This window comes from Carassius carassius, chromosome 26 (genome assembly GCF_963082965.1).
Source record: "Carassius carassius chromosome 26, fCarCar2.1, whole genome shotgun sequence".
NCBI classification, from domain to species: domain Eukaryota; kingdom Metazoa; phylum Chordata; class Actinopteri; order Cypriniformes; family Cyprinidae; genus Carassius; species Carassius carassius.
The window spans coordinates 16676591-16702900 of NC_081780.1; the positions used below are offsets into that span (position 1 = coordinate 16676591).

Here is a 26310-nt window from a genome sequence, read left to right on the forward strand (position 1 = left end):
TACCAAATGATGCACGGACTGGTACCGGTCCGCGGCCGGGGGTTGGGGACCGCTGATATAGGTGACAAAATAACTGTATCTGTCCGGGTTTTTTTTTTTTTTGTACAAATTTACTTCAAACTGAAACAACATTATGCTGTAAAACAGTCACATTTCAGTCATATTTGGTTAAAGAATAAATAGTTTATGTTGATTGGGTATGAGGAATACATAAATGAAAATAAACCTTTAATTAACCTGATTGGGAAAATAAGTTGTTAATTTCAAAATGATCATTATTTAACAGAAATTGTTTGAATCTGTGGCAGTACAAACAAAGTCAGTAAATCTTAAGAGTATATGGGGGTTAAAACATAAATTGTATTGGTAAGTGTGCATGCACTGACAAGTCTGACAGGAACCATTGTCCTCTTACAGGTGACAAAAGTTCGAGTTCGGTTTGCGTCATTTCCTGACCCCATTCCTCCCAACATTTCCTTCTGTTTGATAAAAATAGCAAAAAAAAACCACCCTTGTGTCAATGAGTTTAATCAATCTAATACATGTACAGTATAATGTTAAGTAATTATACATACATACATTATATATATATATACATACATATATATATATATATATATATATATACATACATACATACATACATACATACATACATATATATATATATACATACATACATACATATATATACATATATATATATATATATATATATATATATATATATATATATATATATATATATATATATATATATATATATAAACATATATATACACACACACACATGTATATAACCTTATTACATGTAGTGGAGTAACAGTGAAGAGATCACCTTATTGTAACCCCGTGTGCAGCAGGAATGACAGACATTTGGGTAAAGTACTGAAGATGTGTGACAGTGAAAGTTCAAACATGTGCTTCATGTCAGTTTGCCAAACACACCCAAAACCCGTGACAGCTTGTCCTGTTAAAGACACGTCACAAAGTATTTTAACACATATACACCCTCATCCCCCTCATGTCAGTCATGTAGAAACTCACATAACTATCATTCCACAACGGTCATGACACCCCAGTCATTTGATGGTCAACCTGGTGTCAGCAGTGAGAAATGAGAAATGCTGCCTAGTTATTTTATAATATACTTTACTATGAAAAAAAAAACAATGTACAGAACACCGCAGTTCAAATGTATAATTTGAAAGCCAGTTAATCTGTGTCTTTATCAGTCATTGTACTTAATATTCAATTATCTCTGCGTTCATCCACTGATCGTTTTGAATAATCCACTTAATATTTTTTACTCGATAATAATCATCTTTTCATGTTTGCAATCTATGCTGAATTGTGTGAATAAATTGCCGTTTTAAGCTGAATTAAATAGTATGTCTCCATCTTGAGTAGGCTAAGTAGCGGGAGAAGTCAAAACAAGAGAGTGATTGGATTTTCACACTTATTAATGCATTTCTGGCATTAAATTAGTCCTAAAATGCTGTATGTCATTATTAAAAAAATAAAAAATAAATGAACACAGTTCTAAATAATAATATGTTTTTCTACAAGTGGTTGAGAAGGACACTAGCAACAGCTTTGGATGTATTGCCAGTTGTGAATAAATGATAAATCATTTACAGTTATAAGTAAAAATAACAGTCCCTTAAGTATCTTTAACTATGTGCTAAAAATTATAATGAATAATCTGATACGTTGCACTTATTGTATGCATAAATTATTTTGCATTTAACGTATATTTCCGTACGTACATACAGTATCAAAGACACCCTAAAGCAAATATCATAAAATATTTTTACAAAAAAGCTACATTTAATTAAAATAAAATACATAATAGCAGTTACCCCAAGTATATATATGTGTGTATGTGTGTGTGTGTGTGTGTGTGTGAGTGTGTGTGAGTGTGTGCACGCACGCGTGTTATTTCGGGCCAAAAGAGGTGAATCTCCTATAAGTTATCTTGTTCATTTTATACACATAGTAAACACTCTATCATGTTTACAATATACAATGATTGAATTATTTGCACAGTTTGATCAAATTTTAAAAATTAAATTAAATTAAATGTTCCCTCCTTGTGGAATGACCTGCCCAACTCAATCCAAGCAGTCTTAAAGATAATCTTCAAGAATTGGCTAAAAACACATCTCTTCCATCTTTATTTGACCCTCTAACTCTAGCACTCTCTATTTTAATTCTATCCTTTAAAAAAAAACTAACACTAGCTTTACTAATCTTTTTGTATTCTATTTAGTTTTTTTAATTTGTTTTACAATTAACAAAAGCAAAAAATGCCTCTAACACTAGCTTTCTCTATTCTTTTTCTATTCTATCTGTTTTCTTTTTCTTTATTATATAATAAAAATACTTGGTATGTGTACTGTGTTAAGCTAACCGTAGTCTCAGACATCACGCCCACGGACCGTTGGCTAAACGTGTGATGCATAAGGCACACTATAGGGAAAACACTTCAGGAATTTTATAGTCATCGTCGGACAGGTTGAATTATACTGGATTTCCAGTTGGCATGTGTGTCGCGTTCTTTAATATTTGCCTGGAAACAAAGATGCTGTGACGCCAAACCCCCTCACGAAAGCAGAAAGCAGTCGCGTTTACAACTGTTACGCAAGTGCTTATCAGGATCACCTAAACGCTGGATTTCCAAAAGTATGTGAAATATTGAAAGTTTGCAGCATAGAATCTTTAAAATACATCCGAGAGTTTTACACAACGGTCTGTTACGTTGGCGATTTTTCCACGCCCCAAAACGTAATGAACGTAACAAACTGTGATCGTTAAAAAAAAGTTTTACACAACAGTCTGTTATTGTGGAGACATTTCCACACCCCAAAACTTGAGGATGAACGAAACAAACTGTGATTTAAAAAAAAAAAAAAAACCATAATGGTAGAACAATCACCATTCACCTGTGACAGCTAGAAATTCCCAATTGCCATTTCAAGATACACTCGACCTGAGGTTGAGTTTTTTCAGGCGACGGTAGGATAACACAGCCAATGCAGTTCACAGCCAATCAAAATTGTGCTAGCATCTTCTGATTGACAGATTCAAACTACCAGTGTATTCCATTCAGAGGAAAATGGAACTGGTTTGAAAACGATACACGTGGGAAAGCGTCATTGTTATTGTTCTTGCAAAAAAATGTATTTCACCTAAAGAATTAGGCAGGCACCAACTGCCCACAGTGTGTGTTCTTTTGCCAAACGACATCAGACGCAGCCCACATGTGGTGCACTAAAAAGACATTAGTATTCAATTCAATTACATCTAAATACATTCACATTGATCAATCCAACTAACACGCTGATAATCAGACACACAGTAACGTAGGCTCATACTTCAGAAGCTAGTTCTAATCATCTGCCTAGTGACATTTTAATTAGAGAAATGTCGAGTTAGGACTCTGGAATGGGAATTAAAATTACACACGCATACACACAAAGGCCCACACCAAATGGAAAGACCATTAATACTGATGGTGTGTCCATATAACTGTGTATGTGCATTTATCTACAAGATGTGTTTAAAGAAGTCTTATCGTTTCTGTGTATTTGTGTGTGTGTGTGATGCACTCATGTCTTTCATTCTTATCTGAGTGTGAGTGCTCTGTGTGGCAAATGTGTGAAGCATATATGTGCTTTATACTCTATTTCAGGTGGATACATTACGGTACATATCATATGACATGACGTGATAAGGCTTATTGATCAGATCTCGGTTTTCACCAGTTGCAATGCAGTTTTCCGCAGGTCAAGCTAAGTAAGCAAATTAAGCACAATTTATCAGCAAACGGTCCAACGTGAGAAAAAAAAGAAAAGAAAATCTGGATTGAATGATGAGTAAATTTGTCAAAAGAATTATCTAAATACAATTTTAGTCATGAAAGTCTGTAATTAGGCATGTCGTGATGTGGTGTGTTAATATAGAATTTGGCTAATGTGAGGTCACGTGTGTGTAGACTGCTTTATATGGATTTTTGAGCTACAGTTAAAGCGCTTCTTCATGTCAAATCTGTCTTAAAATGCAGTCGAAACTTTAGTGGTTGCTCCCAAGATAAATTCAAGTCCGTAAATGAATAAAAAAAATAATTTGGCAAGAAATAAAGAAAATCATTATTATCATTAATATTATTTCAAAATATTATTTGTAGTATTATTATTGTTGTTGTTATTGTAGCTGTTTGTGTGTTTGTTTGTTTGTTTGTTTGAGTTTATTTCGCTCAATTTAAAAGTTGCAGTTATATGTAAATGTGCAATTACATTTATTATTATTATTATTACAAAAAATTTATAAATAAGGTCTACATTACTGTCAATTTAAAAAGTAATTTAATAATGTATGATTGCTTCATTTGACTATGTTAATAATATTCATTAAATACACTACTGTTCAGATGTTTGGAATCTGTAAGTATTTTTCTTCTTTTTCTTCTTATGATATGAATACTACTCATTTTTATTTAACAAAGATGCATTCTAAAGTAACAGTAAAATTTTTCAGTTCTTATTAACTTTCTATTTAAATGCAAAATATTAAGAGCAACTGTTTTCACCATTAATTATAATAAATAATGTTTCTCTATAGCACTAATTATTAAAATGAAGACAAAGTAATGGCTGCTGATTTTTTTTTCTTTTTTTTTTTAAAGCAACATTCCAATACATTATTAAACAACAACAACAATAACAAATAAGAAGAAATAAATAAAAAAATAAATAAAAAATAAGTAAGCACCTTAGCATTTTGGCAGCAAGTTTTGAATGGGCAAAAACCACTCATATTTTCTTCTATAAAATGTACAAATCTAGTACAAATCTGATTTAAACAAAAATGGCACCTACAACAAAGACAGTGTTCTAACTGGATTTATGAAGTTGAATGTTTACACTGTTTATTTTCAGTGCTCTGACGTTTCTGTTCCCAAGGGGATAACAGAGAGTGATTCCCCCCATTACAAAACACACACACACACACACACACACACAAACACAAACACAAAGTGTGTGATAGCACACCACAAGTTAAAGTCTTCAACTGTAAATCTCTGACAGAAGCAGGAAAAATAGAGTTCCGTTCCTCCTCTTCCTCTCTCCTCCTGTCGTTCTCTGTATGAATTATGTGGGCTTATTGTTTGTTGTTTGCAGATGTAAATGTATGTGTGTGTGTGTAGGATTAAGGACTTCTCTCATCTCAGAGCTGATAGTGGTGGGCCGCCCTGCCGGATTTCTTTCTGACAATGGCAATGCATTACCTCATACACACACTTTAATCTTTTATATACCATACACACAATTCTGACCGCTGCATCTCACAGATATAAGTGTGCGCGTCAAACGGGTGTGTAAGTGTGATTTCTCATTTTCCATCTTTAGGAGTTTAAGTTTTCCTGAGATAAAGAGAAGTTTGTGGGCAGTCAATTCCTCCGTTTTACATTAAGACAACTGGACCACATTTTTACATGTCTGTGTTGGTGAACGTATGCTTCCAATACACTTTCATACAAGGGGAATAAGAATTAAAAGTTTGCTGGTGTGATCAACAGTGCAAAAGTAAACTAGCAAAGTTTGATTATGCCAAGACATTCAGTCAAATAATGGAGCCACCAGTTTATACAAGCTAATGTGTTTGTTTTTGTTTTGTTTTTTACTGTAGTTTGCCAAGGTTTGTTAGTCCACGTTCCTGTTCCTATGATGCACAATTCATCAGCACATTTTTTTATTATTAATTCAACTACACTTAAGTTTTAACTGTAAGGTCCTTGAGGGGAATAGTTTGCCACTATAGACTGCGAACTTCAAAATCATGTTAATTTTGTATTTAATATCTTTGAATTTTCTGAATACTCTATTGCACAGATTATTTAAATTATGTTACATACATTTTAATAGGTGAAATAAAATAAATCAATCATCCGATGTTAATGCCTAAATGTATACTAAAAAAGTACCAATAAATCTTTATTATTATTATTATTATTACTTTTTTATTATTATTTATTATTATTATTTTAATTAATATTATTATATAGCTTCACTAGTTACCTAAATAACTAGTTACCTCGTATTGTCATATCCACAAATTGTGTTTTGTTTCTCATCATGACAATATCTTTTTTATTATTTATTTTAAAATGCACAAACGTACACTTAAAATTACTAATAAATCCTATAAAAGGGTTAGTAGTAGTAGTATTGTTGTTGTTTTATTACATATTTGTATTTTTATGTTAAACTAGTTACCCAACTAACTAGTTACTCCAAAGTGCTCTTGCAATATCCACAAATTGTGTTTTGGTTCTCCTCATGATAGTGTCTGTTTTTATTGATTGATTGATTGAGTGCACACACACACACACACACACACACACATATATATATGAAATTCAAAGTTATGTCTAAATCTGTAATTGCCTTAGATTTATCCAAATGTGCAAATCAAAGCCATACTTTACCCGCTTAGGCACAATGAGAATCAAAATTGGGTTTAGAATATTGTAGAATATATTCACAACATCCTTCTACAAACCCATCATCCTGACTGACACGTTTTTCTCATTGTGACACGTACATTGATTCAATAACCCCACAATCATCATTCCATACAAAAACTAAATAAAAATGTATGCACACACACGCAGAAGCCTGGTTATCGGTGCAACGAGTGTGTCGTGGGATACAGAGGCATCTGTAACGAAGCTGATAGTGGCGCACAAATACACTCTGTCTCTGATTAAAACGTTAAGACACTTTTCTCCTCATCAAATTTAATAAGGCACCTTTCCCTTCGCAGGTTATTCATCCCACACGCTCGGGGAAAGGTAAACATATCCATCCGCCGTCATTTCAGTGGGCCTGACTCCAGCGCTGACAGGAATTTTAAGCATGTCAAGGTGACAATAAGATATAGTGTCAGAATAATAAAATAAACAGATTTCTAATAAATACCTTTATATTCTCACTCCGTTTTTGCGGCGGCTCAAAACATTTCCTTGACGTACGATAAATGCGAGGCAGAAATACCTGAAGTGACGCTCATTCTGGCACAGAGGCTGAGCAGAGCTGCGAGTGATGTCAGCCGTTTGTTTAGCGTCAGACATCGGCCTTTGTGGCGGCTGGCTTACCTGCGTCCCGGTGACAACTTCCATTCTCAGTACCAGAGGAGCTTAATAAGACCTCATTATGGGCGAAAGGAACACCGACAGGAGTGTGTGTGAGAGATGTTTGTACAAAACGCATGTACAATAGAGCGAAGGGATCTGTGTGTGTGTGTATTTGTGCATGTGACAGGTGAAATACTGATCCGGGGAAGTGCTGTTGAGACATCAGAGAGGGGAATGAAAAGTCGATTTGGTTGGCACACTGGCACCCAGTTTTCTGTCGAAACCCTGCTGTGGATTGGTAGGATTAGAGTGTATCTGAGAGTGAACAATCCTGACCCTTTCTACACTTCTCTCTAACTTCATCAGCCCTTTGTTCCCACAACTGACTGCTATTTGTTCGGAAAGCAAAAACAATGAATGAATGGTTTAATGAATTGGGTGGTTAAAAGCCAACAGACAGGAGACGTTCTGTCTTAACTTTTATTCAGAACACAGAACAGCTGTATCACAGGAGCACCAGCCTAACCTAACCTCTGCCGCATTAACCCAATAACTGCCAGTCCAGCAAAATAAATAGCAATTTCACATTATCACGTCTACATTAATCCACACATACTTAGGAAATAGTAAGCTCACAGCGAATTAACAGAACTACTTCAGTACGACCATATAATTGTGCTTTACCTGGAAACCTAAAACTGCACAAGGTATACGACACAAAAAAAATTTTGAACACTCAACTGAAAATGTAAACATATCAATCGTACTAACAGGTTGTGGTTCGGAGAGCTTGTTAGTCCAAATTAAGTAGATTAGAAGCCAACAAAGATAAAGGCCAATTAGATCAAATGACATGCACATAACAAAAGGTTCAAATTGTATTTCTGTAGTATCCTTGAACACAGCATCTTCTCAACTTGATGTAAATGTGTTACCCAGTGACATATACTGGTAACAGGCAAAATATTCGAAAATATGATGGCTCGATTAGGCAATTCAGAATCGACTCTTTCTTTTGAGAGACAATATTTTTATTTATCATGCACTTTTTTTATTAACAACTTAGTTTGCAGATTGTTTTCATTTAAAGGGTACATAACATACACATTTCACCTCATTTCATCTCATGTTAATCTTGAGTACCTATAGAGTAGTACTGCATCCTTCATACGGTATATCCAAAAAGTCTTTAGTTTTATCATATTTATAAAAGAAAAATTCAGCTTTCTGACTCTTTCCGGAAAAAGCAGAGCTCCTGGAGGCGTGCCGTGAGCGGAGCTATAATACTGATGTTTCGTGTCGTTTCCATTAACATATATTCACTTATGTGCTGATTTCCAACAAAATACAGAAATCTGATGCAATTGTACTTACATGAATGGGGTCTTTTATCACAGGGACAGCTCCATGTTTTAATAGCAAATGATGTGCAAATCCAGCGTCGACTTGGGTCTTGTTTATAAAACATTCATCACTCAAATGATCAGAGCATACACTTGCTACACTCCATTGCTGCCCTGGAAAAACAAACTGCATCCACTGTTCATGTAACGCTGGGTTCATGGGGAAGCTGAACACGGTAAATTTTCCCTCACATCCAAAAATGCACTTATTTGGAGGAATTCTCGAACAAATCCTATGCAGCGCTGCCGAATGCTCAAATAAGGACTTCTGATCTCGTCTACGTCATTAGATCCACGATAGAAAAAAAAAACAGCCGAAACTTTTACCAACCCGGAAGTAAGATTTTCGGCACAGAAATTCTCAGTCATTCTTCTAAATTATTTTTTACAACTTTGGCCATGTTTAGCCTGAGAATCCATCTCCAAAAGGGATAGTTCACCCAAAAATCTAAATTATGTCATTAATAACTCACCCTCATGTCATTCCAAACCAGTAAGACCTCCATGTATCTTCGGAACACAGTTTAAGATATTTTAGATTTAGTCCGAGCGCTCAGTCCCTCCATTGAAACTGTGTACGGTATACTGTCCATGTCCAGAAATGTAAGAAAAACATCATCAAAGTAGTCCATGTGACATCAGAGGGTCAGTTAGAATTTTTTGAAGAATCAAAAATACATTTTGGTCCAAAAATAGCAAAAACTACGACTTTATTCAGCATTGTCTTATCTTCCGTGTCTGTTGTGAGAGAGAGTTCAAAACAAAGCAGTTTGTCATATCAGGTTCGCGAACGAATCATTCGATGTAACCGGATCTTTTTGAACCAGTTCACCAAATTGAACTGAATCGTTTTAAACGGTTCACGTCTCCAATACGCATTAATCCACAAATGACTTAAGCTGTTAACTTTTTTAATGTGGCTGACACTCCCTCTGAGTTATAACAAACCAAAATCCCGGAGTAATTCATGTACTCAAACAGTACACTGACTGAACTGCTGTGAAGAGAGAACTGAAGATGAACATCGAGTCGAGCCAGATAATGACTCGTTCACGAGTCAAGAACCGTTTCTGTCAGACGCGTCCGATTTGAGAACCGAGGAGCTGATGATACTGCGCATGTGTGATTCAGCGTGAAGCAGACCGACACACATAGCGTCTGAACCAAACTGATTCTTTTGGTGATTGATTCTGAACTGATTCTGTGCTAATGTTATGAGCCCAGGTAAACCGAAGGCTTGAATCAAGGGCAATCATCGCCAATGACGCCATTACGTTGAGCGCAAAAGAACCGGTGAACAGTTTTCTTCAACCGGTTTATTGAATCGAACTGTCCGAAAGAACTACTGGTGATCCGAAAACGGATGCAACCGGTTCTTGACTCGTGAACGAGTAAGTCTATTGTTCGTTATCTGGCTCGGCTCGGTGTTCATCTTCAATTCTCTCTTCACAGCAGGAAATACATAGGTATCGGTCCCGGGTTTCAGTCACCAACCCTACTGGCTACATTGTTATAAGCATAGTTTCTCAATAATACGACGTGGACTTTAATATAACATGCTCTTATACAATATAAGCAAGCTAACATGCAGTAAAATCAATCTGTAATTCCATCTATCTACACATTTAAATAAACATTATTGGATCTTGCATGTGCTCTGGAATCCTGTAGTATGATGTAAGAAGGAACCTACGATAGAACATCAACAGATGATCAAACAAACTCTAATAAAAAAATTAAAAATAATTAAAAAATGGAGAACAAAAACAATAAAAAGTAGTTGTTAGATTCCATGTTTATTCTTTACTGTAATAATCTGACTTTAATTGGATATCGATCAAATTAATTGACAATTTATGACTACAACTTTGTGACAATCAAAGAGAGTTCTAAACTGTTAAACCAATGTGATTTAAATGACGTTGTGTGGCAAAGTTACTAATGTTTTGGAAGACAATCATGACTAGCTAATTCATTTCTTCAACAATGCATCATACTATGGTAGTTTAGCAAGCAAATCTGACTGAAAAAAGTGAAAAAGTGATGTGACATTCAGCCAAGTATGGTGACCCATACTCAGAATTCGTGCTCTGCATTTAACCCATCCAAAGTGCACGCACACACACACACACACACACACACACGCACACACACACACCCGGAGCAGTGGGCAGCCATTTATGCTGCGGTGCCTGGGGAGCAGTTGGGGGTTTGGTGCCTTGCTCAAGAGCATCTCAGTCGTGGTATAGCCAGCCTGAGACTCGAACCCACAACCCTAGGGTTAGGAGTCAAACTCTCTAACCATTAGGCCACGACTTCCCAAGAAATGGTCTGGTCTCCGTTTCCATAAGCATCATTAGCCAACTATCATCATAGGTTACATCCTTACCAACCTATTCCATGATTGCGTCTTCCCCAAAACAATAGTCAACTGAATATTTGCAAACAGCATCACAAAGTTCAAACTCCTGTTAAAATTTTTATTTTTTTGTTTGTTTTTATGACACACAGTCTTGTATCCTAAAAAAAGTTATCCTAACTACAGATGACTCAATTGAGTGTGAAAATAGAGCTGACAAATCAGTGTTTTGAGCTGGTTCACTAAAACCAGCAATTCTGGGTAAATGAATCACTACTAAACGGAAAAGATTCAGTTACAGAAGCCTAGATTGTGTTTTTCCACATAAAATAAAAAATTTACCCTGAGATGCTGAAAAAAAGAAAAACTTTTGTGTCTCTGCCAAGGATCCAAGATGGCTCCTGCTCTGTTGTGGCTAAAGACCAGAAAGTGCTAAGATGGGGTCAGCATTGACTGCCATGCCACCATAGAACCAGAATGGAGCAAAGATTTCCCTCTTGCCAGAGACTGAGAGTGTGGGATTGAAATTGAGTGAATAAAAGAGAGCAAGACCTCCATTGCAAAGCAACAGATGGGGCAGCGTTTTGGAAAAGGAAAGCGGAACCCTGGCAAGATGGCGCAGAAACGTTGGCAGGATGCGGGCGGTGTCGAATGCTGGCATTGCCACAAAGAGCTTCTTCCTTCTCTCCAGCACACAGCAGAGAGTGGACCCTCTCCATAGCACAGAGAAACGCATGCTGACGCTGCGCAGACACTCGCAGCTTGATGCACCTGGCAGTGAGTATGTGGTATTGTACCTTCTGCAAAGATCCGGCAAAGAAGGCTGTATTATACATTATGTGATCCTGAGTTTGTTGTGTGTGTATCTGAATCATTTTGCATTAAAATGCATTAAATAAATAAAATTGCATTTTTTCATCAAATGTAAGGAGTACATTTAAGTTTGTCGCACTATACAAAATTTGCTCAAAATGCACACTCAAAAGTTGCTCTTTTAAGGGGGGTCTAAAAGAATCCACAAATCCTTATTATTATTATTATTATTATACTTTTTTAAAAAAAATATTAATACTGTAATATATATATTATATATATATATATATATTTTAACTTTTAATATTTAATTTATTTGGTTGGTTGGTTGATGTTATTGTTAACTTAAAAAAAAATGTTATAATAATTCTCTTTTTTGACTAATCATAGGTACTGGAGTACTAGTTGGGTAATATCTCTTTCATACTAATTAGATTGTAAGAGCAGACTGATTGCTATAAAAGGAGGGAAGAACCCCTTGTGGTCATTGTGTTAGAAATGGTTACCTCCAAAGAAACATGTGCAGCCATCAATGCTTTGCATCAAAATGGCCTCACATGCAAAGAAATTGCTACAAAAGATACTGCACCTGAAAGAAGCATTTACCGGATCATCAAGAACTTCAAGGAGAGAGGTTCGACTGCAGTGAAGAAGTCTTCAGGAGTGTCCAGCACTCCCAGAGTGTCCAGCAAGTGCCAAGACAGAATTGTGTCCCCAGCAGTGCAGATCTTGCTCAGGAATGGCAGCAGGTTGGGGTGAAAGCATCTGCAAGCACAGTGAGGCCAAGACTTTTGGACAACGGCCTGGTGTCAAGAAGGGCAGCAAAGAAGCCACTTCTCTCCAAGAAAACCATCAAGTACAGACAGACATTCTGCAGGAAGTACAAGGTTTGGACAGCAAAAGACTGGTGCAGAGTTATTTTCTCTGATGAAACTCCCTTCTTACTGTTTGGGACATCTGGAAAATCGATTCTTCAGAGAAGAAAAGGTGAATGCTACCATGAGTCCTGTGACGCATCCTGAGATCATCCATGTGTGGAGTTGCTTTTCAACCAATGGGGCGGGCTCTCTCATAATTCTGCCCAAAATACTGCCATGAATAAAGAATGGTATCAAAATCTTCTATTAGAGTGACTTCTTCCAACGATCCATGAGCAACTTGATGATGATCCGTGCATTCTGTACCATATCACAAAGCAAGAGTTATGAAGTGGCTTGAAAATCATTACATTAAAATTTTGGATCCGTGGCCAGGCAACTCCCATAGAGAACATGTGGCCAGTCCTCAAAAGGCGAGTGGAAAAGCAGAAGCCCACAAATTGTGATCAACTCTGAGTACTAATAAGGCAAGAATGGATCGCCATCAGTGAGGATTTGGCCCAGAAGCTAATATCCAGCATGCCAGAGAGAATTGCAGAGGTTATGAAGAACAAGGGTCAGCACTGTAAATACTGACTCATTATATTTTTTTTGCCAATAAAAGCCTTTAAAACGTATGATATGCTTGTCATTGTTTTTCAGTATACCACAGAAACATGTGGGAAAATAATCTACAAATACTGAAGCAGCAAACTTTGCAAAACACAAAATTTATGTTACTGCCAAAACTTTTGGCCATGACTGTATATGGACAAATCTTGTGCAATAAACAGTCAAACTCAATATGATGACTCCGACTCACTGACAAGAGTTCTGCAGCGGTCAATAACTATTAACCAGCATTCTGTTGGGCAATCCCCATTATTATTATTATTATTATTGATCAAATTGTCAAAAACACCCTGGAAACCACCTTAGAATCATAACAGTGAATTTTGCCAGTGACGCATTCATTCAGTATTTTATTTTATTGTATTGTATTGATTTTACCGAAAATGTAGTTTGTTGCCGAACTTTGTATCAGCTTCGTCTCAGGTAGTTCTTCTAAAATTTCCAACATTTATAAAAACAAACACAACCAGATGTTAGCTCAAGTACCTTGGTATGTGATATTTCAAGAATCCTGTGTTAAATGTTAATACTGCAATTTGACCTTTCTCTTTTTCCCATGCAACATCATACATTTAATTTCATTTATTTTTCATTTTCTATGAAGTGGTTTATGTGACCAAAAACCAGACAGATATAACAAAAGCATTCTGAACTGTCTGAAATGGTGATGATGATAGGTTGCAGAAAGGAAGAATATGACAAAGACCGATGTAGTGAACAACGGATGGATTCAAAAACAAAACAAGCGGTCTTCACCTCTTGAGCCAACACAGATTTTACTACATTCTGGACGATACACAAGTGCATATACAATAAAAGTGTGAGCTATACAACATTACAGTCCTGTGTATATACTAAGAAGTACCATAGCAATGAGGCTGTGTGTATTTGGTTGATGTAATGATGAAGTGTGTGTGTGTGTGTGTGTGTGTGTGTGTGTGTGTGTCATTTGAGAATGGAGTCTTGCTAAGTTGAAGGAGTGTGGGAGAATGGAAAGGCTCTTAGTGTAGGAATGTGAAGGATGTTATATAAACACATTATCGACCGTACCCACTGAAACACACACTCATGTGTTCACACACACACTGCTCTGGCGCCAGCACACACTGCATTAGCCGACATTTTATACAAACCCCCCATGATTGAAAAAGACTAAGCCGGGGGACCAGACATGTAGCTGGGCTACGTCACCATGTTTGGGCCTGTCGTGTGTGTGATGGGTCATGCCCCGGGCCAATAGAAGCATATCATGGTCAGACACTCACTGATGGGATATTTAGAGATCAGTTCCTGGGGTCCCTCAATCCAAAACCCAAAATAAACAAGTTTTTCATATTGCAGAAGAGGTTGGATGCCGGACAGACATGACAAAATAGAGATCAGGTTTTCATATCGTGTGTGTGTGTGTGTATGTGTGTTCGGGTGACGATGTATACAAATCAAGTGAATCTAACTCAAAACAGCATCTACTGTGTCTACACATTCAATGAATCATGAGTTCTCATATTCAGACTCAATAATGATCAGGTTTCTGTCTATAAACTGCCAACAATAATCTCTGACAGCAATTTATTATATAAGATGACAGACAAACCCACTGCAAACAAAACTCTTTACAGGGGAAATGCATCTTATTCCACCAATATAGTACTGTCTCTGAAGTCTAATGATTCTATATTCTATTATCATATTAAAAAAAATTTTTTTTAAATTAAAGAAAGGATTCCTGAATATAATATTTAGGACCAATGCTTTATAAATGGTTAATTAGCTGTTAACTAATGTGTAATAAATGTATTACTACCATTGTTGATCGCCAAAAAGTGTGGGGTCTTTTTTTTTTTTTTATTCAGCAAATATCCATTAAATTAAACAAAGATTTTAACATTGAATAAATTTGTGTGTGTAAAAATGTACAAATAAATATTCAGGTTCTCTTACGAGAGCTCTCTCGTACTGCGTCTTAGCTAAGACGCTACGGGAAAAGTCTCTTTTCACGAAATAATGAAGCAAAAAATTATCCTTAATTTTGTATTTTTGTAAAGCGCATTTGCAGCAGTACACAGCCATAGGCGAGACGGCTCGTTCGCTCATTGGCTTGCTCATTGCATCGCTTCCCGGTGGGCAGCGCCCGCTGTTTGCCGGCGCGTCGTCCGAGGAAGTCGATCTCAGGGCCGCGTCGGGGGAAGAGGACACGCGCTCTCTGCTAGCTTCGGGCAGTGAGGGCTGGGCGAGCTCCGAGGATCTCGCGCCTTCTGCTCAGAAGCCCAGCAGACGAGCTGACATCGAGAAGGAGCCGGGGCGAATGCTCGTGTTGGCCGCGATGAGTCTCGGCCGCGAGTGGTTTGCACCAGCGCCCCCCCCTCTCGTTCCCGGCTGGATGGTATTTCCCTTTCGGATGAGCGTACTTCTCAAAGCCCGCCTCATTTCTTCCTGAGCTTCACGAAGAGGTGGCGAAGGCTTGGAACGCTCCATATTCAGCACGAACTCGTTCGTCTGTCTCACTAGCATTCTCCACACTGATGATGCTAAAAACAGGAACTACCACTCACTTCCGCCGGTGGAACAGGCGATAGCGACGCACCTTTGTCCGCCCTCTGCTGGACGGCGGCAAAAGCGGTGTTGCCATCTAAAGCCTCCTGTGTGACGCTGCGTCGGCGCTACTAACGATGGCTGCTTCATCGAAGCGCAGGTGTACGAGTTCCGCTGTGGCCGAGCTCTCACCCAAGCGCGCCGCTGTTTCAGTTCCAGGAATTGTGACTGTCTCAGCGTTTTCTGCAATGCGCAAGCCTGCACAGTTGCCCGCTTGCCTGCACACAAAAGCCGTTATCACAACAGCTTCAGCAACGCAGCTCGAGACCCCCGTTCTCGTTCTACTGGCCGTCGCCCCGCGCCGCGGGGACCGCGGCAGAGGATTACGGTGAGGCCGGGAGCCCCGAAGCCATCCTGGGAAAGCCATCTACGCATGCTGCATGACGCTGCGTCGGCACTACACACGATGGCTGCTTCATCGAAGCGCCAGTGTACGAGTTCCGCTGCGGCCGGGCTCTCACCTAAGCGCGCCGCTGTTTCAGTTTCCAGAGATTGTGACTATTTCAGCGTTGTTTGCAATGCGCAAGCCTGTACGGTTGCCCGCTTGCCTGCATAGAAAACCGTTATCACGGCTACCCAGATATTTCCCGAAAAAGGTGTAATTTCTGGTGTCCCGGCCACGGCCGATGGTGCTATAAATGTAGTGACGATGCCCACTGCTCAGTGCCCATCTCCGCATATAAGCACAGCCCTTCACACAGGGCTCGCGCCTATAAAAGCGACTCAAGTCGATCACGCGCACTACATAGTAGACGTGCCCACTCCTCAGTGCCCACAATCACTATGTCACACGCGTCATGTGGTTTCTGTAAAAACGAAACCCGTGCACGTTCGTCCGGCCATGGCCGATGGTGCTATAAATGTAGTGACGATGCCCACTCCTCAGTGCCCATCTCCACATGTAAGCACAGCCCTGCACACAGGGCCTGCGCCCATAATGTCGACTCAAGTCGGTCGCGCACACTGCATAGTAAACGTGCCCACCCCTCAGTGCCCACAATTACTATGTCACACGCGTCATGTGGTTTCTGTAAAAACGAAACCCGTGCATGCTCGTCCGGCCACGGCCGATGGTGCTATAAATGCAGTGACGATGCCCACTACCCAGTGCCCATCTCCACATATAAGCACAGCCCTGCACACAGGGCTAGCGCACATAAGATCGACACAGATCGGTCGAGCGCGCCGCATAGTAAACGTGCCCACTTCCCAGTGCCCACATACACTATGTCACATACGGCGCGGGGCTTCTGTAAAAACGAGGCCCGTGCACGTACATTCTGCACAGGCAGACAGCGAGTTTAAAGTGGTAAAAGTGCACACATGCAGCCCACGGTTACTCGCAGATATATCGAGTCCCACGGGACCCGCTCAGCCTCCCTCCAGTCGGTTAAGCGCCGGAACGGGGTCGAGGAAGAGCGATCTGCCCGCTGTGATCAGCGCGCTCCCCGCCTCAGATGCGCAGCACACTCGAGCGCCGCCGTTGCCCAGTCAACAGAGCGCGTTTCGCATCCAGCCCTTAGCCATTCATGCAGATGCATGGTCAGTGCTTCCAGGGGTTTCGGATTGGGTGCTAGGCATTATAAAGAGAGGCTACACGCTACAGTTTTCTCGACGCCCACCGTGCTTTTCAGCGCGCGTCAAAACTACGGTCAAAACAGAAGTAGCACACATACTTCGGGCCGAAATATCAAAACTGTTGAGCAAAGGGGCTGTAGAGCCTGTGTCTCAAAGCGAGGGGGGGCTGTACAGCAGATACTTTCTGGTGCCCAAGAGAGACGGGGGTCTCCGGCCCATACTGGATCTAAGACAGCTGAACAGGCATTGATGAAACGCAGCTTCAAAATGCTCACGACCAGGAAGCTCCTCGCGCAGATTCGCAGAGGGGACTGGTTCATGTCAATAGATCTGAAGGACGCGTATTTTCAAATACAGATAGCGTCAAACCACAGGCGATATTTGAGATTCGCCTTCGAGGGCCAGGCATACCAGTTTGCAGTCCTGCCATTCGGCTTGTCCGTAGCTCCTCGTACGTTTACGAGGTGCATGGATGCAGCGCTCGCTCCTCTTAGACTCAGAGGCACACGAGTGCTGAATTATTTGGACGACTGGCTGGTTCTGGCCCGATCATGAGCGGAGCTCATGGACCACAGAGCCGTTTTACTCGATCACCTCGAGAAGCTCGGCCTCAGTGTCAATTGGGTGAAGAGTTCGCTGAACCCCAGTCAGACGATCCTGTTTCTGGGTATAGTTCTGAACTCGTGTTCCATGACGGCGCGGCTGTCACCACAGCGCGCGATGGGCATTCAGCGTGCACTGTCAAAAGATGCTGGGTTTCATGGCCTCAGCATCTCCGGTTCTGCGGCTGGGCCTGCTCCGCATGCGCCCCCTGCAGTTCTGGCTGAAGGCTCGGGTGCCGCGCAGAGCGTGGGCGTCTGGCCGGCTGCATTTCAAGGTCGATCAGAGCTGTGTTGCGGCTCTAGCACCTTGGACAGCGAACGGCTGGTACCGATCAGGTGTAAGCCTGGGGACTTCCCCGAGTGTGAAAATGGTGTCGACGGACGCCTCCACTTCGGGATGGGGAGCGCTGCTCGAAGGCAGACCGTCCTTTGGCCTATGGTCAGAATGGGAAAAGCTCCATCATATCAACTGCCTGGAAATGCTGGCAGTGGAGAACGCGCTGACGCGCTTTTGTCCCCATATCAAGGATCACCACGTCATAGTCCGTTCGGACAACATGTCCGTGGTGTCCTACATAAATCGCCAGGTCGGTCTCGGGTCCCGAAACCTGTGCAGGCTGACGGAACGCCTCCTGATTTGGGCTCAGCGCAACGTGTGCTCGCTGAGAGCAGTGCATGTGCCTGGACTGCAGAATCTGGGTCCAGACAGGCTGTCCAGAGGCAATGTTCCTACGGGCGAATGGTCTCTACACCCGCAAACAGTCCGGCTGTTGTGGCAGAGATTTGGCATGGCGGAGGTGGACCTCTTTGCGTCCCACGAAAACGCTCACTGCCCCGCGTTCTTTTCCAAGAACGAAAGCGCGCTGTCACGGAGATGGCCGTGCTGCCCGCTTTATGCGTTCCCTCCCGTCTCCCTCCTTCCGCAGGTGATAGAATGGGTGAGAGAAACGAGATGTTCAATACTGCTTGTAGCACCTCTTTGGAAGAACCAACCATGGTTCCCAGATTTGATGCAGTTAGCAGATGTCGCCCCGTGGCCGGTACCATTGAGGAGAGACCTCCTCTCGCAGGCCAGGGGCTCGATTTGGCACCCTCAACCGGAGTTGTGGTCCCTCTATGTATGGGCACTCAATGGTTAATCGCTGATCTCGCAGTGAGAGTGCTAAATACCATCACTCAGGCTAGAGCTCCGTCGACACGACGTCTGTATGCCTCAAAGTGGTCGGTGTTCTCCAGCTGGTGCACAGCTCCAGGTTATTCACCCCTTAGTTGTGAGGTGACGGAGGTCCTCTCCTTCCTTCAGGAGCTGTTGGATAAGGGCAGAGCCCCATCCACGCTCAAAGTTTATGTGGCTGCCATCGCGGCGTTTTCTGAAACGGCGTCCGGTCAGTCAATAGGAAGGAATGATTTAGTCATCCGGTTCCTCAGAGGAGCTAGGAGGCTGAATCCTCCCAGACCTCCGTCAGTCCCTATGTGGGACCTCGCGGCGGTTTTGGAGGCCTTGAAAGGTCCCCCTTTCAAGCCTATCCAATCGATTAGCCTTCAGCATCTGTCGTTCAAGACAGTATTCTTGTTGGCTCTCGCTTCTGTGAAGTGTGTGGGTGATTTGCACGCGCTCTCGGTGAGCCAGTCGTGCTTGGAGTTTGGGCCCAATGACTCAAGAGTCATACTCAAACCTAGGCACGGTTATGTGCCGAAATCCCTCAACACACCGTTTCGGGCTCAGGTTATTGCCCTGTCTGCCCTGCCGGTGTCAGGGGTGGATGGAGACTCGAGTCTTCTTTGCCCTGTCAGGGTTTTAAGAGCTTATGTGTTTTGCTCTGCTGCCTTTCGGCAGACGGAGCAGCTATTTGTCTCGTTCGGTGGGCGTTCCAAGGGAATGGCTGTTTCGAGACAGACTCTATCCAGATGGATAGTTGACGCCATAGCGTTAGCTTACGCTTCCAGGGGCCTTCAGTGCCCGTTGGGCGTCAGAGCACACTCCACAAGAGGCATCGCCTCGTCGTGGGCGTGGTCTACTGGGATCTCCTTGCAGGATATATGTATGGCGGCAGGTTGGGCCTCGCCGTCTACATTTATCAGGTTCTATAACCTGGAGGTTCCCGCCTTGCAAGCAAGGCTGCTGTCGGTATAGGCGAATCAGGGCCCTGAGGGGAATTCTGAGTTCACGAGCGCTATGCGCTGCCGACTGTTATATGGGCAGTATTGCGTAAGACCCGCATTGCCACATTGGTCAGGCCTTGCCTCGGCTGTGTGACGTCATATTGCCGCATCTACGGATGCTGCTAGATATGGGACGGAGGGCTTTTTCCCTTTTCTGTCCTGGACTCTCTGTGAGTCCCTCAGGTGACTGTGCACTGTAAATCCTGGGCGTTGCTTCAGGTTTATTGGTGTGTGATCCCTGCGCGCACGGCGTTTTACATTGGGTTCCCGTAGCGTCTTAGCTAAGACGCAGTACGAGAGAGCTCTCGTAAGAGAACGTACTCGGTTACTAAACGTAACCTCGGTTCTCTCTAGAAGAGCGAACGAGTACTGCGTTCTCTGCCGTGCGCACGATTCACTCTGGTTCGCTTCGGCGATGAAATAAATCAGGTGAGTCAGCCTTTTCGAGCTCCTTTTATAGGTTGGGCCACACCCGTTTCGGCGGGAAGTGGCAAGAAGGGCGCAAAGCGCCCTTATTGGTCTGATGTTGCATCAGCCCGCGCTCGATAGGCTGTGCAGTTGCCGCAGAACAAGCCAATGAGCGAACAAGCCGTCTCGCCTATGGCTGTGTACTGCTGCAAATGCGCTTTACAAAAATACAAAATTAAGGATAATTTTTTGCTTCAGTATTTCGTGAAAAGAGACTTTTCCCGTAGCGTCTTAGCTAAGACGCAGTACTCGTTCGCTCTTCTAGAGAGAACCGAGGTTACGTTTAGTAACCGAGTACGTTTTTTGACTATTCATACTCTATTCGTTCTTAAAAAAAGGTATTATTGCTTCTACATAAAATAATAAGCGGCGCAACTGTCATAATAAATGCTTCTTGAGCACCAAATCAGCATATTCAAATTATTTCTGAAGGATCATGTGACACTGGGGACTTTTTCTTAAATGTATACATGCACTTTTATTTTGGATGCAAATAATATTAATCGCAATTAATCATTTGACAGCACATTAAAATTTTATTTTAAATTTACAAATTTCACAATATTATTATTTTATTGTATTTGATCATATTAATGCAGCCCTGTTCACTAGAAGAATCTTTTTTTTTTCATTAAAAAAATACTATTGTCCCTAAAGTTTTGAAAGGTATAGGGGATTTTTTTTTTAATGAATAAATAAATTCATTATTAAAAAGTAAATAAAAACTTAATGAAAGTTTTTAATATAATTAATATAAATGAACATAAAAACTGACTGAGTCAAAGGTATAATAAGCATTTATAAGTACTTATGAATGGCTCTCAATAAGACTAGCAACATGTCTTTTTTTATGCAAAAACATAACATTCCTTCTCTCATTATTTGTCCAAAAAATTTAACCTGCTTGGCGTTCCAAGCAAATAGCAGGTGTATCTTCCCAGAAGTGTACATTACATCAATATACATACAAGAAAATACATCTAAACATGGTGCTAGACTTTAGAATATTTTGTAAACTTTACTCAGTGGGCCGGATTCAAAATTCCATTTTACCTCCCTAAAACAGGCATGATAAAATGTGAAATGTGTCCTTGATGAATGATGAAAGGAATGGAAAATAGAGAAGGAAGAGGCAAAGAAAACCAGCAGCTCTGCGAAATAAGACAGACACGTGCTGCTGCTTTCATCCTTTCTTGCTGCAATCCTTTGGTTAAAGTGCTGAATGTTTTAAGGCAAAGGAATGAGAGCAGAGGAAATGTTTCACCGGCTGAATGGAGCACCTCCTCTATTCCAACACGCCGGGACTCGCTCCAGAGACACGGAGAAATCGGAGGAGGGATAGAGAGAGAGAAAACTAGATGAGAGTTAGAGAAAAGATAAAATGCGCTGAAAGTAGAGGAAAATAAGGAGAGCAAAGAGGAAGATAAAAAGAGCAAGTTGGGAAAGGGAAATGAGAGAGAACTACTGAGTGATTTATGGATGGAGAGAGAGAATATGCTGGCAATGGGTGCCGTGATCCTCGCCGCTGCTGGAATTCACTGTGGATTACCTCTGGACCGCAGCTGACCATGTTGGCACCCTCGCTGGCACCTGCCCACCACAAGGATTTTCCAAAAGACCTCAGTGCCCAAACACCAGACTGCACCAGAGCAGACGCGGATAGCCAAGGGGCATGCTCAATACCTCATAGACACGTTTAAAACCTCACGGGCACACTCACAACCTCAAAGCATTATGGGTACCCAAAGAATGCCAGGGGCATTTGGAATAGCTTACAGCCGCTGTCCATATTCTGTTAAGACAGCATGCTAAATACTTCACATACGCCACGCTGCCACACCGTACTGCCTTCTAATTCTGAACAAAAGTAGAATGCAGTATGCACTCTTTCTTTTAAACTGCATGTTGATGAGCAGGCATAATTTGTGCAGTATAGGATTGTAGCACACTGTATACGATATTGTATCCCTCAAAGAAGTGTGCTTGACTTGTATTTTCATCTCCAGTGTGATTCGATGGCAATCATAATAATAATAATAATAATAATAGATTGATTGATAGACAGACAGACAGATGTAAATGACGTCTATGAGGTCTATGGATAGATAGATTTTATAAAAAAAAATTCGTTGTTTGTTTGCTCTTTTGTAAGTCGCTTTGGATAAAAGCGTCTGCTAAATGTAAATGTAAATAATTGATGTTTTTGAAGAAAACAAAAATGAATGTAAAAAGTATTATTTTTAACAATATAAGTGTATTGTACGTGTATGAGTGTAGTATATGTTATTATATTATATTATATTTTGTTGTTTATAAATATAAAAAATATATAAAATATATCTACAAATATTTTAAAATATAAAAATAAATACATGTATATTTATAATTCTTATAATGTATTAGAATTATAATATTATAATTAAAAAATCAACATGTTAAATGTAAAAGAAATACTTAAGAACTTGGAATTTAATTGAAAATAATAATAACAAAATTGTATTATGATGATGATTATTATTATTATTATTATATAATTATTATATATATATATAATTTTAAATATATATTATTATTATTATTATTAAATAAGAACTAGACAGTACTAGATTAATTTATGCAATGAAAAGAGAGCATGTAACAATTTTTACACATTATTTTTAACAACAAAATAGATAATTCATTATATTTCTCATATCTCTTTTTTGTTATATATTTAAATTATATATCATTTTAGGCTGAAAATGTTGATTAAAATGAATACTACTACTAACAGACATGGGGACTTGTGACTTGGTGACTTGGACTCGAGTCGACTCGAGTCGCTTTTTTTATGACTTGTGACTTGACTTGACAAAAAATAAAAAACTTGAGCCTTGACTCGGACTTCAAAGACTCTGGACTTGAATTGACTTGAGACACGATGACTTAATCGCATCATGTTTTCAGTTTGAATATAAAATATATAAATTATTTTTAAAAATAAAGTTGATTACTCAGCAGGAGCACAGGCTGAGAATAGCGTTGTCATGACTGGATCAGGACACTATCATCAGTCATGCCCTCTTACGCACACCACTTGTCACATGACCTGCGGTGCGCTTGCGGCATTCAGAAAAGTTGAGATGTTTTAACTCGATGCGGTGCGGACGCGCCTGGAAAAAACGAGCGCGTCGCACCGTGTGCGTGTCGCGACCGGGTCACTTCCATTATGAGCGCGCATACAGCGCGCCTACAATGGAAAAAACTGACTTCGCACCTGCAAAAGACGCGATCCGCTAGCAGGCCATCAAAAAAACGCGTTCCAGGGGCAGCGCTAGGGCTGGGCTAAGGGGTATTATTTTGTTACCTTGTCTTTCTCATAGAGCAAAACAACTAATCAGAAAAACAAATGACTACAGCTGCCGCGATTACCTAATCATGAGAAGTGCATATTACAGTTATATATTACAGTTATATATATATATATATATATATATTCCCTTTGCATTAAACGTACAGTATTGGATTTTTGACCACCAGGGGGTCACTCAATCAAAATAATAACATAAGACGTACTTTGATGACGTCGGGAAAGAGCGTGGGCTCATGGGAGTTATTGTCATTGGAACACGCGATCTGTCGCTCCCCACATTCTGCACTCATTCTAACTTAGTATTTTGACAATCACGTCTTTTCGAACGGAGAGATATATGAATTATCAGACCCCTATCAAATCAATATTCCATCTAGCTAGTAGTAATATATGTTAAGAAACACAGTCGCCTTTCGTTAATTATAATTACGTTTATACTATGATATCGAAGAAGATAGTGAACTGCATTTGAAGCTACTTTATCCAGCTAGATATAGAACAAATGTGGATTTACATTATACTATACATGAGAGCTAGTCCGTCTGCGTTTTACACAAGACATCATCGTTTCACAAAATATACGGATAGATACAGTTAGCTGAATGGATGCATACCTGTTTATTAGAATGCAAACATCTCTCTGTAGTTTCAGCTTGTCACGAAGCTCTCTCCATCTTGGAAATGCAACTCCAATATTTACCCGTGTCTCGTTTCTTCTTCGTCCCAAAACCTTCTCAGGTCATTTATTTCACCCGTACGTTTGCGCTTCACAGAACGTGCAGGCAAAGCATAATCATGATCCATAACTAAGTTATTGATTGAGGTATAAATACTATTATAAACAATATAAATATAAAATATAATAGTCTCGATCAAGGCTAGCTACTACTTTTTCTTTTTCGTCTCTTCTTTGCTTCTGTTCACCTTTGTAGTTGGCGTTCCGCAGGGTTCTGCAGGAAGTTAGATAAACTAGAGGGGTCAAATTTTATATGACGCCATAGACGGGCGACAAAATGGAAATAAAGAAACGTGCCGTGTCTTCTAATTAAACTATAATTTTCTTCGAATTTGAAAGTTTGTGGAAACTGTTGGGATAATGTAAGTACACAAATAAAAAAAATATATAACATAGATCTAGTGATTTCTGCTATTTTTAAAGCAGAAAAATTACATATTGTGCCTTTAAAAGGTACTCACGACGTGCTTTTGCAGCGCTGAGCATTGTAGCCAATCACAGACATGTCTGTTGAACGTGTTGGCCAATCAGAGACGTTCAAATGAGTTGCTGTGCTGAAGATGTGTTTTGTTTTGCACGAGCTCACCCCATGATGGGACAGGCCACATCGTGCTTGGCTTGCAGACAAGACTCTCTCGAATCTTATATTTTGCAAGTGCAATACCTTGTAATAGAGGTAATGACTTATGGATATACTCTGAGAGAGTGTGTGTGTGTGTGTGTGTGTGTGTGTGTGTGTGTGTGTGTGTGTGTGTGTGTGTGTGTGTGTGTGTGTGAGAGAGAGAGAGAGAGAGGTGTTCAGAGAAGAGTCTGTTGGATGTTTAGCTGTTATTTGTTTTATGGACTCGATGTTGAAAATGTAAAACATTTCAAACACTGTTGGCAGAAGTGAAAAATGAATAATTTTATGAAGTTACAATTTTGTTTTGATTCCATGATGTATTTTACTGCACATGAGTATTTACAATGCAAATCCAAATTATTTAAATTTACTGACAGTTACTTATATCTTGTCTTTTAACTTTATTAAGATCAGATTCTGCAGGTAAAAATTACAATAATAAGGTGACTTCTGACTTGGACTTGACATAGCTTGTGACTTGACTTGACTTGCCCAAGAAAAAAATTATTGGGATTTACTTGAGACTTGAAGGTTAAGACTTGAGACTTGCACATGTGTGACTTGGTCCCATCTCTGACTACTAATAACAATAATGATAATAAATTAGTAGTAGTAGTACTAGTAGTAGTATTACTATTAATAAATTAGAAGTAATAGTAGTAAAAAACTAAGCATGAAATGAAGTAAAAGCAAGCAGATGATGGACTGGACTGCACTAGCTGAAGATATCATACAATGTAATGAGGTCGCATACTTTTAAACAACACTCGGCAGAAGATGACCTTTAATGGACTTCATTTTGTCCCCATACTATCCCCACTGTCTGACAGTGACAGAAGAAGCCCATGAAGTGAAAAGAGGAAGCTGAAAAAGAGAGAATGTTCCAGACGTGACCCCTCGGTAACTTCATGCTGTTATCATTATGTGTTATTGTCACAAGGTGACGATCTTTAGGGGCGGAACCAAAATTCGGGAAGTTTGGTTCCGCCCGGAA

At 40.2% G+C, this 26310-nt stretch overlaps 1 long non-coding RNA gene across 1 annotated transcript in view; it reads right to left on the bottom strand.

Annotated features, from left to right (window-relative positions):
* Nucleotides 1–217: 217 nt before the first annotated feature.
* The window catches only part of LOC132106302 (uncharacterized), a 146397-nt gene continuing 120304 nt past the window's right edge, over nt 218–26310 (bottom strand). Inside the window, exons 2-3 of the long non-coding RNA XR_009424105.1 lie at nt 1048–1098; nt 218–479 (exon numbers count right to left, since the gene is read on the bottom strand). This is a non-coding gene — a long non-coding RNA (uncharacterized LOC132106302). The remainder of the gene's footprint in view (nt 480–1047; nt 1099–26310) is intronic.